An 8659-nucleotide genomic window follows, 5' to 3' on the forward strand; every position below is an offset into this window, starting at 1 on the left:
TAACTCTCCAATAACAAGTGTTGGGTGAACAAATTACAATGAGCAATTGATAGGATTGAAATAGCATTAAGACGAATATCAAGATCATTAATCATGTAGGCATGTTTTCCAATAATAGTCGTACGTGCTCGCAATGAGAAACTTGCACAACATCTTTTGTCCTACCAGCTCAGTGGCAGCCGGGCCTCAAGGGAAACTACCGGATATTAAGGTACTCCTTTTAATAGAGCACCGGAGCAAAGCATTAACACTCCGTGAAAACATGTGTCCCTCACATCACCGCCATCCCTCCGGTTGTCCCGATTTCGTCACTTCGGGGCCTTTGGTTCCTGGACAGTGACATGTGCATACAACTTGTAGATACAATCTAAGCAATAAGTATAGAGCTCAAATCTAAGATCATGCCACTCGGGCCCTAGTGACAAGCATTAAGCATAACAAGATTGCAGCAACAATAACTTCATAAACTTTGTAGATAGACAATCATAACGTAACAATCCATCGGATCCCGACAAACACAACACCGATTACATCAGATGAATCTCAATCATGTAAGGCAGCTCATGAGATCATTGTATTGAAGTACATGGGGGAGAGAATACCAACTAGCTACAGCTAGAACCCGTAGTCCATGGGGGAACTACTCACCGAGCATGATGGAGGCGATGGCGTTGATGGAGATGGCTTCCGGGGGCACTTCCCCGTCCCGGCAGGGTGCCGGGACAGAGACTTCTGTCCCCCGAATTGGAGTTTCGCGATGGTGGCGGCGCCCCTGGAGTCTTTCTGGAGTTTCGTCAAGAGTTACGGTGTTTTTAGGTCGAAAGGGATTTTATAGGCGAAGAGGCGGCGCAGGGGGGCACCTGGGGGCGCCACACCACAGGCCGGCGCGGGCCCAGGCCAGGCCGCGCCGCCCTATGGTGTGGTGGCCCTCTGGCCCCTCTCCGACTCTTCTTCGGTGTTCTGGACGCTTCCGGGAAAAATAGGAGGTTTGGTCTTCGTTTCGTCGAATTCCGAGAATATTGCCCGAACAGCCTTTCTGGAACCAAAAACAGCAGAAAACAGGAACTGGCACTGTGGCATCTTGTTAATAGGTTAGTTCCGGAAAATGCATGAAATCATCATAAAGTGCAAGCAAAACATGTAAGTATTGTCATAAAACAAGCATGGAACGACAGAATTATGGATACGTCGTGGGACGTATCAACAAGATGTGGTAAAATCTACCCCTCGATCGTCTCTAAACCCGGGACATTACGGTGTAGGCGTGCACGACCCCCGTCCGTGGGTTGTGTCCGCCGCCCACGGCGGAGTGGGGTGTGAGTACCCGGGGCGCGGACCGACGATGCCGGGGCCGCCGTTGTGGCCACCGCCACGGCCACCACCACGGCCACGGCGACGGCCGCAGCCACCGCCCCCTCCTCCTTGGTGCTCGTTGCGGCCGAGGCGCGAGTGTGGAGGGGCGGGGGTGGGCGCCGGTGGAGCTCCTTCGCCATGAGGAAGAACGCCGTTGCCGCTTGCCCATAGAGCGGTGTGAACCGCCCGGTGCGCACACCCTTCAGCCGGCGTTCCTCCAGCCGGAGGTAGTCGACCGCCCGCTCGAACGTAGGGTTGGTCATGAGGGTGAGGTTGGAGGCGGCGTTGTCGAGGTCCTCGCTGAGGCCGGCGGTGAGGGTGGAGAGGAGGAGCTCGTCACCAATCCGGAACCCAAGGTCCTGGAGCTCGTCGGAGATTGCCTTGAGGCGCAGCGCGATGGCGTCCAAGGTTTGATCGCCCTGGGGTGTGCCGAAGAATTCCTGCTGCAAAAAGACAACACGTTGGAGCTTGTTATTGGTGAAGAGGCCGTTGATCTTTCCCCACACCGTGCGGGCATCATCGCCTTCCCGAACGACGGTCTTGAAGATGTCCGGCGAGACGGTGAGGAAGAGCCGGCGGATGATGGTGGCGTCGATGGCCGGCCGGTCGGCGTCGCGAGGCGAGGAGGTCGGCGGTGCCGTCGATGTGATCGCGCGAGGTTGTACTCGCGGAAGAGGAGGTAGAAGTACGTCTTCCGGGCGAGGTAGTTGGCGGCGGTGGTGGACAGCTTGACGGGGACATGGTCGGTGATGGCGACGGCGCGGAGCTGGCCGGGGTCGGGGATGGAGGAGTCGGCGAAGGGGTTGGAGCTAGGGGTTGACATGATGAGGAAGGGGAGGCGGCGCGCGGCTGGAGAGGGAGGAGAGGCGGTGCTGCTAGGGTTTAGGGGTTGGGGGAGGGGGGTGCGGCGCACGGGGAGGAGAGGCGGCGCGCGGCTAGGGTTTAGGATATAGGAGGTGTCTGATACCATGTAGAACTGCATGCTCTAACCAATGCAACCAAAAGACCGATCTGATGGAAGAGATTAGGCAATGCATTTATACTTCAACACTCCCCCTCACGTGTGGCTCCCTCAGGCCTAAACGTGGACCGAAAGTGGGCTGCAATATTTTTATTTTATATTGCGCCAACCGGGTCTTGAACTCAAGACCTCTTGGCTCTGATACCATGTAGAAGGAGATGCAATGCTCGATGTATTGATCGGATGCATATGGCGGTACATATATAGGCCACGTCCTCGACTATACAAGGAATGAGGCGGACCCAGTAGTAAATACAAGGATATGTATCGCTATACAATAACTACAGAGGATACACATCCAGATATACAAGATATGTATCTCAACAAAAACCTCCCGAGACAGTGAGGGACGAAGCCCCCAAATATAAGCCCGTGTCATCTCTACAGACAACAGCAATGGCACCTTCCGAACCTGTCTTCGATGTAGCAACATCTACGTTTATCTTTGCCAGACCTGGAGGCGAAGCCTGCCATCTCGTTAGTGTCCGCTCAGCTGTAACCTTTCCTTGGGAGGGGGGTTTAGGAGCTAGAGCAAGATCCATCATGAAATTTCTAACTAACATGAAGGTAGATAAAGGGCTTTGTTGTTCGCCTTCATGTATTAGCCGTCGTCGAGCATACCAAATTTCCCACATCGTAACAGCCATCTCGATGAACTCATCATGACTCAAGGAGTCTATCATGGTAAACAACCATTGCTTGGCTGATGGCTCTTTTGTCAAACTCATGTGTTGAGTTATGTCTTCATTCACCAAAGCCCAAACACACCTCGACGTATTGCATACCAGTAGAGAATGCCTCCAGAAGTCTTCTGACCCACATACTGAGCACACACTAGACTCTGCCATGTGACGGTGGTGTCGAACATCTCCAGTAGGGAGTGATTGATGGGACAGTCTCCAGTAACAGGTGGTACACATGTTTCAGACAAGACATTGAGAACAAGTAAGTGCGTGTACCATTGCCCCATCTCACATCGCTCCATGATAGCCGCGTTGCTCGTTCCTGTTGGCGGAAAGTTTGCCTCGTTGATTGATTTCCCTGGCCTTTGTACTACTCGTTCGAGTTGTACTGCATTGGTTTTGTACTGCAGGCAGTGGGTAACATCTCGAGCCCCACGCCCCTGTCATCGTTAGGTCTCCCACGCATGCAAGGCTCCTCTCCCCCACATTCTCGGCCTCATCTCCCACTGTCTCACGGCGGCAACACCCCACTGCTCGTCCGCCTCCTCCCCTTCTTCTCGTCAATGTCGTTGGGTCAGGAGCGGGTAAACGACATCCAGGAGTCTCGGCGGTGTGTGCAGACGGGGTTGCAGCGCCAGGGCTCTGCATCTGATGGAGGGTGGCATCGTGATCCGGAGCACTGTCGGGAAGGAGATGCTAGGATCATCCTTCACGGGAGGGGCTGAAGCAGTTCGCCTCGATGGGCGGCCGAGGAAGGTGGATCGGGTCATCGACTCTTCTTCTGAAAAAGAAGACCTCCCTTACAGGTGCAAGCGGATGAGTCGATGCGCCCGAATGAGGGCTACAGAGGACGTCGAATTCCATGCACTACCGCCGCCTGATTCTGCTACCGTGATGTTTTCTTTCCTTCTTTTTTTTCTCATAGTTCCACATCGGATGTATGTCTCTTGGACTCTTGGCAGGGAGGAGAAATTATTTTACATGGGGAACGCAAGATACATGGAGAAGATGCACCGCTGCTGAAGGTTTCCTTTTCTGCAACCTTTTCCGTTTTCCATTTGTCTAAACGTTGCTCTATTCCAACTTGTAACTGCATCGTGAAGAAATCCAGGTTCCTAATGTTTCTTACATGCTTGCTTCTACATATAACTTTTACCTTTGATTTTAGCGTCAGCTGTACTGACAATACTACCAAGGGAGAGTTCATATTGTTTGGAGAAATCGGAGAACCACTTGTTGGTAAATAGGTAGGCCTTTACATACTGCTGCATCATTTCTTAGTGCAGCTTTAGGATCCAAATAAGCATGGCGATGTTCCCTCTTTATGTTTGTACCACGTCATTTGGGTTGCAGGCACACAACGAGATGTTGAATTGTCGATATTTACACTGATTGACAGTCTATGGTTCTCTATGTAGACTTTTTTAGATAGGTCTGAAGAGAATGTGGTGATCCAGGCTCTGACCTGCATTTTTGTGGTTTTTTTCCTCGAACTGATTCACTGCAATTTCATATATAGTGTATTCTCTCGCCCTACTTAACACAAAAAAATATAGCCATTCATTCATGTACACTGAGTTGGATAGCGACTTGCCGGCAAGAGTTGACTTATTTTGTTCCACTGACCTCACAAGCCACACAGAGTGCTTTTCAATATAATAGATGTGGTGCATGTTTACTCGAAAATTTTAATCATCCATATTCCTTGCACTGCAATATGCAATGGTGAATTTATTCTCAAGGCTTATCTTGTGGTTTCAGAAAGCTCCCCCGAACGCCACCATGACCAGGTTGTTCCATGTCTACAACAAGGTAAGTGATGATCTACACTTGGCAGTTTTAGTATCATATACATGTTCTTCTATTTTCGTTGCTTTATTCCTTGCCTTTGCTGAATTTATCTTGTTCTCCTTTGTAGTAGCATGACTGGAAGGCTAGAAACAAAATGCGATTCAATTATGGTGTGTGTCATAAGTATAATATGTGAAGCTGGTTGCATTTTAGAGATTGAACAACACCTGCCTCATGTTTGTATGGAATGATGACAACATACTTTGAATAAACAGGTGTAATTTATTATCGTTTCTATTCATGGTCAGCATTTTTGCCTCTCTCCATGGAAAGAACTCAGTGTTTCAGTAAATAATATGACGTAGATAACATTCAGATGCACTAAACAAGGCTTTTGTTCTTTGCGTCAAATGAAAATCTTGATTAAGGATTAAGTTATAGAGCTTTGTGTGCCCTGTCCAACAATAGAACCATTTGTTTCTCCTGCCTAAGTTTTTTTTTTTTGAAACCTTTCCTCCTGCCTAAGTTTTACTATTATTATTACTTGCGGTGTCATTCTACCAATTCTGTAAAAATATGGACTGAGCCTGATACACCGAGAATTTTTTATGTGTCCAGGTTGCTCTCAGAGTGTAAAGATTCAATGTTGATGCATTAAGTCCAGCACACATGTCACACTCATGTCAGCACCAGAACAGGAATTAGTCCTCAGCCAAGGTACGTGTTTTACCTATGCCCCTCTATGTATTCATTGTAGCATAGGTATGCTCCTAAATATATTGTCCTGTCATGTGCTCCTGCAATTTAAATTTATGAATTTAATCATGGTATCGATCTGAAGCAGTACCAGATATTCACACTATTCATAATGTTCTCATTAATATATTTGAAAACCAATCTATTTTTGTATATTGTTTCCATTCGAGGTTCATATCTTGGAATCTTTCACATTAATGTGATTAACATTCTCTTTGTATGGATCTTTCAGTTGTGTGGCTACACAATTTGAAAGTTCACTATTATTCTGATATGCCATCTTATTTGGCTGACCACGTAGCTAAATTAAAGTGTGTTCCTCAGGTTTCTGAGAAAAGCTTTCAGGGGTATCCAGTTGTCACATGGTCTGGACTCTGGAGTTGGACTACGAAAATGACTAGGTTGACAAATTGTTCTGGTATAAGAGATTCAACATTTTTTACCACTACTTTTTTCGAGTGACACAAATCTACACTTGCTACATATAGATCAGAAGGATAGTTACCTTGCTGCATTGAGCTCACCATTTATTATACTGGATGTTTGTATCTTCTACCTTCAGGGAGGCGATGGAACTGAGGAATGTTTGTATCTTCTGTTGAGCTGGTAGGCTATTTTTCTTATTGCTGATCTTATTGCACCTACATCCTATGGCAAATGGATGTTTATGTTAGTACTATCTTCCATTTAATTGTCAGGATATTGGCACCTACACTATATATATATCTTCATTTGGTGGCCCTGTTGTTGTCTTTGGCTAGCATTTGAGTAAAGATGTAGTTTGGTTGTTCTTCCTTACAGTCTTTGGATTGAAAGTACTAGGCCTTTCTGTTTCCCCTTTTTGTCAGAACTAATCGATGATGACTGGATGAGTTTCTTGGAAAGACGGGGATGCAGATTGGCATGCCAAGGTCCAAGACAGGTACCTCCCGTGACTTTTTTTTTTGAGATGACCTCCCGTGACTTGATGAAGCACCAGACCGAGAGCTTCCACATCAAAAATTGTATTGGGGCATGCCGGTGGGAGAAGAATGTACAAAGAGAACGACGACGGAAGCTTAGAAGAATTTGACCGTGATTGGGATGATAAGATTGGACTGCAACTGTATGGCAAAGGAGAAGGGTTTCTGATAACAGGTACTACTTCAGGCAGATTCAGATTAATCCATGTCCATTAAAAAGACTCAAGATAAGTTGAGTGCAACTATGTAGGGATGCATGTGTTGTAACCTGGCCACTAGCATAAGAACCATGGACTGTGAATGTAACATGTAACTTTTGCTTTTTTCCTATAGCCCGATTGACTATGGATACCTAATACAAATGAACTTACTACACTGTTTTGTGAAACTGTAGAATGAATGGGTACCTCAAGAGGTATGTTGCATGTATATCGAAAAATATTTGAACATTTAAATTAAGTAAATGCGCGTTTTTGGGGTATACTATATGAAGATTCAGCTTTCAGGTCATAGCAGTTACATGTAGTTTTGTTGTATTGAAGATGCATTTTGGCAGCGATTGGAGAGTGGAAGGGATGGCGAAAAAAGAAACGAACACACAAGGAAATAGCACTGCTATTGGGATGACGAGCACACAAAATGAAATAGGACTCCTATCGGGATGGAATTGGACAACCACCGTACGGTGAGGAGGCGACCCAAGGGGCGCCCCAACCACTAGTACTAGCAAATGGGCTTTGATGTTCACTTCGTACTTTGAACATGGAAGTCCCGCGTGTTTCCACAAGGTAGGAGTTTATTTCAGGTGCTAGTAAATAAGAAATCCTGATTATTCGTGTGGTGTGTTCCTCTAGTGCAGTGTCCAAGAAATAATCTGAATACATAATACTACACGCAAAAGGAGGCAACATTTCACATGTTGCTGCACAGATTTGTACCATATACACAATCTCTACTACTTAAAAAGAAGGAACGTGTTCCCCCTTCTCCCCCTACTTTCGTCGTCTTTTTGGTCGCTCCACCTCTCCCGAACGCGCCGACAAGTGGGCTAGATCCCAAAATTCTCTCCCCGAGTCGATTTCCTCTATCTCCCGTGCGCCGGTCCCGCACCTTCTCTCCCTCTCTCGTCCGCAAGCGCCAGCTAGGGTTCCGCCGCCGCTCCCTTGCACCCTTGTTGCTGGTCGTTGACCTGAAAAGCGGGATCCCCGCGCTGCGCCATGATCGCCGCCATTTGCGAAAATACGCCGCCCACCGTCCCCGATGCCTATGTCGCCCACCATCCCCATCTCGATCATCGCCGGCGCCCCTCACCTCCAGCGCGGACGCTGGTCGTCACAGCGTAGGCCGACGCCAGCTAATGTATCGAGCTTCGCCGTCATCGGAGCCCATCAGGTCTAGCGCGGACGCCGACCATACAAGCGCAGGACGACTCCGCCCACAATACGTAGCTCGGCCTCCTCCGCCCCTCAAGATCTTTGAGCATGGGTGCTCGATCCGTCGACAACGAAGGCCAACGCGGGTCTGCTGGCGAAGGACAACGGTGATTTGTCCCTCTCGCCCTCTTCGACATGGTGTCCTACCTCCACTCGCTCGCCTCTAGCCCCTCCCTCGACCAGGTCCCCTTCCATCCCTCCTCCCCGATCACCATCCCTCAGATTTGTGAGATTCGTCCTCACGTGCTCGGTTCTGCGTTGGTTTGGGGGCAGGAAGGGATCCGCGAGGGGGTGCTGCAGCACTGGGATGAGATGGTGAGTAAGCTCGGCCTCTTCTCCTCCAACGAGACCAAGGAAGACGTCTCCAACACAACCTCAACTACTCGTATGGTTCTCCCGGCCTCTTCCTCTTAGAGTTTCATCTCCATTTCATGTCTGCATGTGTAAGGTGTGGCTGGTTCGATTTGTGATGTTGTTCAGTTTCTTCAGGTGCCATACTACCTTGGTGAGATGACTGAACAAGTGGAGTAGGAGGACTGATTTGGTGGCTGCTTGCGTGCATGCTGCCCCGCACGATTTTGTTGAAATTCATCGATTCACAAGTTTGATAAATCTGATGAGAGTTTGAGCAGGGAGGATACAGAGGTTGAATCCAATGGA

At 48.3% G+C, this 8659-nt stretch overlaps 1 long non-coding RNA gene across 4 annotated transcripts; it reads left to right on the forward strand.

Annotated features, from left to right (window-relative positions):
• The first annotated feature begins 3511 nt into the window (after positions 1-3511).
• Positions 3512-7257, forward strand: LOC124688106. Of its 4 annotated transcripts, XR_006998427.1 has the most exons (10): positions 3512-4082; positions 4226-4304; positions 4819-4869; positions 4976-5123; positions 5467-5565; positions 5929-6022; positions 6167-6210; positions 6453-6526; positions 6584-6741; positions 7123-7257. It is a non-coding gene; the product is annotated as an uncharacterized LOC124688106 (long non-coding RNA). The 4 variants fall into 4 exon arrangements; XR_006998426.1 differs by lacking the exon at positions 7123-7257 and having other exon boundaries at positions 6584-6947; XR_006998428.1 differs by lacking the exon at positions 7123-7257 and having other exon boundaries at positions 4979-5123; positions 6584-6947.
• Positions 7258-8659: the final 1402 nt, after the last annotated feature.

The sequence above is a fragment of the Lolium rigidum genome, chromosome 2, assembly GCF_022539505.1.
Source record: "Lolium rigidum isolate FL_2022 chromosome 2, APGP_CSIRO_Lrig_0.1, whole genome shotgun sequence".
Taxonomy (NCBI): domain Eukaryota; kingdom Viridiplantae; phylum Streptophyta; class Magnoliopsida; order Poales; family Poaceae; genus Lolium; species Lolium rigidum.